At 41.7% G+C, this 4931-nt stretch overlaps 1 pseudogene; it reads left to right on the top strand.

Moving 5' to 3' along the window:
- Nucleotides 1-216: 216 nt before the first annotated feature.
- On the top strand, nucleotides 217-1097 carry LOC118908205 (40S ribosomal protein S2-like; annotated as a pseudogene).
- Nucleotides 1098-4931: the final 3834 nt, after the last annotated feature.

Below are 4931 nucleotides of genomic sequence, written 5' to 3'. Positions count from 1 at the left end.
TAATGTCATTGTCTTAATGTTAAATGTAGTGTTATTTTAGATCTTTTAAATGATTACAATACTGAATACAACATTACAGTCATGGTGACAACCAAAAATGTTTCCAGATATTGTCAAAATGTCCCCTGGGGAGCAAAACTGCCCCCAGTTGACAGCCACCTTTCCACTGACTTACTGAGTACAATCGCTTGGGTTCCTTTGTTTCTGTTTCCCCATATGAAGGATTCTACTAGAATTAGGAATTGCATTAAAAACAATTTGACATCAAAAAGAGAAATTACAGTGTGGATTAACCCTGGCACGGGAGGCCAGGGCAATTTCCGTGGAGGCTTTGGCAGTGGTGGCCAGGGTGGAGGCTGGCTGCAGTCACGGCGCTCACGGAGGCAAGGCTGAGGACAGGGAGTGGATCCCCAGCCCCAAGCTGGGCCGCCTGGTCAGGGGTCACTGGAGGAGATCTATCTCTTCTCCCCCACCCCATCAGGGAGTCTGAAATCATTGACTTTTTCCTGGGGGCATCTCTCAAGGATGAGGTTTTGAAGATTATACCTGTGCAGAAGCAGACCTGAGCTGGCCAATAGGCCGGGTTCAAGGCGTTTGTCGCCACTGGGATTACAATGGACATGTTGGCCTGGGTGTTCAGTGCTCCAAGGAGGTAGCCACTGCCATCTGTGGGGTCATCACCCTGGCCAAACTCTCCATTGTCCCTGTGCAAGAAGGCTACTAGAGGAACAAGATTGGCAGGCCTCATGCTACCCCTTGCCCCTCACACTGACTGGCCGCTGTGGCTCTGCGTCAGTGCACCTCATTCCTGCCCCAGGGGCACTGGCATCATCTCTGCCCCTGTGCCCAGGAAGCTGCTGCTGATGGCGGGTATTGATGACTGCTACACCTCACCCAGGGGCTGCACGGCCGCCTGGGCAGCTTTGCCAAGGCCACCTTTCATGCCATCTCCAAGACCTATAGCTATCTCACCCCTGACCTCTGGAAAGAGACTGTGTCCACCAAGTCTCTGTATCAGGAATTCACTGACCATCTTATAAAGCCACACTAGTGTCTCTGTGCAGAGGACCCAGGCTTCAGCTGTGGCCACCACATAGTTTACTACAGGAAAATTAAAGGGAATTAAATTGCCTACTAAAAAGAGGAAAGAAAAGGAAAGAAAGTAAGGAAGGGAGGGAGGGAGGGGGAGAGAGAGAGCGAGCGAGCGAGAGAGAGAGAGAGAGAGAGAGAGCAAGAAAGCAAGCAAGAAAGGAAGGGATAACGAAAGGGAGAGAATTAAGCTCTTATAAGCACTTACCCTGCCTTTCAGGTAAACCTCTGTTACAGAAACCAAATGGCTCCGTTTGAGAAGGGAAAGCTCTACTTTACAGAAGAATCATTTTATAGTCCCTAATGAAAAGATTGATTCAGAAAAGGATTATCAAGTGATGTTAAAACCTCTAAGATGGGGTACCAGTTATTCATATGGTGCCAAAGTGATAGCACTTGGGTTACTTTCTGGTCACAAGAGATAAAGACATAACTGTATAATGGAGAAATCAGGCTATTCCTAGGGGTCACCTATCCTGGTAGCCTCACTAATGCTATGATAACCAGCTCTTATGTGTCTTCTGAGATGTACAATATGAAGTACAACATCACATATATTGCATTCTAGCCAAAAATGTTTAACTTGAATCTAACCAAATGTTTCTTTCTAACTTATTTACACTAAATAGAGAGGATATAGGGACAAGCTGAACACAATACGGGGAAACAAACAAATCTAAAAGGTAGCACACTCTTTAAGACAGTGGCCTGGGCTCTAAAACAAATCAGCGTAATTAAAAAAGGGACTGGGTTAAAAGAGAGTTTAAAAGCAACAAAAATGGAACATGTGGTTCTTGTTTGGTTCATGGTTTGTACAAACCAGCTACAAAAGACATTTTGGGGGCAAAGGAAGAAATTCAAGTATGTATTAAATATGAAATAATTTTAAGGAATCATCATTAATCTTGTTAGATGTGAAAATGTCATTTTGGGCCATATAGGAAGATGTTCTTATTCTGCAGAAATGCATATTGAAGTATTTAAGGCTTTATTAGGAGTTTTTGGTTTTCTTTGTTTACTTATTTTTTTTTATTTTGCTATCATTAATGTAGAACTACATGAACAATATTATGGTTTCTAGACTCCCCCCATTATCACGTCCCCACCACACACCCCTTTACAGTCACTGTCCATCAGTGTAGTAAGATGCTGTAGAATCACTACTTGTCTTCTCTGTGTTATACTGCCTTCCCCATGTCCCCCACCCCCACATTATATGTGCTAATCTTAATGCCCCCTTTTCCCCCTTATCCTTCCCTTCCCACCCATCCTCCCCAGTCTCTTTCCCTTTGGTAACTGTTAGTCCATTCTTGGATTCTGTGAGTCTGCTGCTGTTTTGTTCCTTCAGTTTTCCTTTGTTCTTATACTTTGCATATGAGTGAAATCATTTGATACTTGTCTTTCTCTGCCTGGCTTACTTCACTGAGCATAAAACCCTCTAGCTCCATCTGTGTTGTTGCAAATGGTAGGATTTGTTTTCTTCTTATGGCTGAATAATATTCCATTGTGTATATGTACCACATCTTCTTTATCCATTCACCTACTGATGGACACTTAAAGGGTTGCTTCCATTTCTTGGCTAGTGTAAATAGTGCTGCAATAAACATAGGGATGCATATGTCTTTTTTAAACTGGGCTCCTGCATTCTTAGGGTAAACTCCCAGGAGTGGAATTCCTGGGTCAAATAGTATTTCTATTTTTAGTTTTTTGAGGAACCTCCATACTGCTTTCCACAATGGTTGAACTATTTTACATTCCCACCAGCAGTGTAGGCAGGTTCCCCTTTCTCCACATCCTCACCAACATTTTTTGTTGTTTGTTGTTTGGATGTTGGCCATCCTCACTGGTGTGAGGTGATATCTTATTGTGGTTTTAATTTGCATTTCTCTGATGATTAGCAATATGGAGCATCTTTTCATGTGCCTGTTGACCATCTGAATTTCTTCCTTGGAGAAGTGTCTCTTCAGCTCCTCTGCCCATTTTTTAATTAGCTTATTTGCTTTTTGTTTGTTGAGGTGCATGAGCTCTTTATATAATTTGGATGTCAACCCATTATCGGATCTGTCATTTATGAATATATTCTCCCACGCTGTAGGATGTATTTTTGTTCTACTGATGGTGTCCTTTGCTGTACAGAAGCTTTTTAGTTTGATATAGTCCCACTTGTTCATTTTTGCTTTTTGTTTCCCTTGCCCAGGGAGATATATTCATGAAGAAGTTGCTCATGTTTATGTTCAAGAGATTTTTGCCTATGTTTTTTTTCTGAGAGTTTTATAGTTTCATGCCTTACATTCAGGTCTTTGATCCATTTTGAGTTTACTTTTGTGTATGGGATTAGACAATAATCCAATTTCATTCTCTTGCATGTAGCTGTCCAGTTTTTCCAACACCAGCTGTTGAAGAGGCTGTTATTTCCCCACTGTATGTCCATGGCTCTTTATTGAATATTAATTGACCATATATGCTTGGGTTTGTATTTGGGCTCTCTAGTCTATTCCATTGGTCTTTAGGTCTTTTCTTTACTTATTTTTTATATGTTTGCCCTATTGGCTCTGTTTCTCAGGAGAACCCTAATATGCCACTCTACTTGCTTGTCTCCTTCCTGCTCTCTCAAGTTCCTGCCTCCTAAAACGTGGTTCCTGCCTTGTCCCTGCCATGGGAAATGGGCCCAATTCTGGCTCTTCCTTGCCTGCCTTGGCTGAAGTCTAATACTCTGCCCAGTCTCTCCTGCCTTTCAAAGCTGTGCCTGTGTCTCAGTAGGATACAAGTTCTCATCCCTGACCTTCTCTCACCTTGAATGCAGGTGTGCTCCTTGTTGATCCTAGGTCCTGGGTATTCCTAGCTCTGCAGTTGCTTTCCTGCATTTCTGTGAACTACACACCAAGGTGTGTTATCACCGCATGTGTGTGCCTGTTGGTTGAGAACACCCAACAGGCCATGTCAGTCTTGAGCCAGAATGAGCTAACACAGTATAAGGAAGTCTCCCCTTCTCTGTATCAAGAGTTACAAAGATTTATTTCTCAATCACACTGCATCACCATCCCAGGTCAGCTGCCACTCTCTGGTCATCTTCAATCTGGTTTGCAGGCAAAGGAGCAGCCCAGTCTAGGACATAGTTGTAGAAGGACAATAAAGACAGTGGAGCTACACTGTGATTCAAAATTTCAACTATTATTTTATTGGCTGAAGAAAGCCACATGGCCAAATCTGGCATCAGTTGGGTAGGGAGATAGAATGCTCCTACAGGGGTGGGGCAGCAGAATCATTTAGAAATCAGTGACAATGAGAACAAAACATCTCAGACTCCGAGTCATAACAAACTTGTTCCTCAAGGAGCAAATTGTAATGTTAAATCTAGTGTTAGAAAGCAAGAAAGAATTAAAAGAAACAAACTTAGCTTTCAACTGTAGAAGCTAGAAAATAAACGTGCAAACCAAAGAAAGTAGAAGGAAGGAATTAATAAAGATAAGATAGATAATATGAAATAGAAAACCAAAAACAATACTTAAATTCTATGTTTTGACAAGATCAAAACAAAGAAAGCCTTTGGCAAGTATGATCCAGGAAAAGAAAAAAGACACAAAGTTAGGAATGAAAACAGGATGCAGAGATCTAAATTTTAAAAAAATGCTATGTACCAACTTTATCCAATGACTTTAAAAAGTCCAGACCTGGAGAATGACTTTCCAGAAAATGATAAATTGCCAAAATTGACTCAAGAACAGAAAGCCTGAACTTATCAATAATAACCTAAGAAATAGGTAGTCAAAGATGTACCTTCCAAAAAGAAAACAAATCCATATGGCCCATAAGGTTGAGTACAACCAAGACTTCAAGGAGGA

Source organism: Manis pentadactyla, chromosome 1, assembly GCF_030020395.1.
Source record: "Manis pentadactyla isolate mManPen7 chromosome 1, mManPen7.hap1, whole genome shotgun sequence".
NCBI lineage: Eukaryota > Metazoa > Chordata > Mammalia > Pholidota > Manidae > Manis > Manis pentadactyla.
Note: the sequence above shows the minus strand (reverse complement) of the source record. Positions and strands in the feature narration are given on the sequence as shown.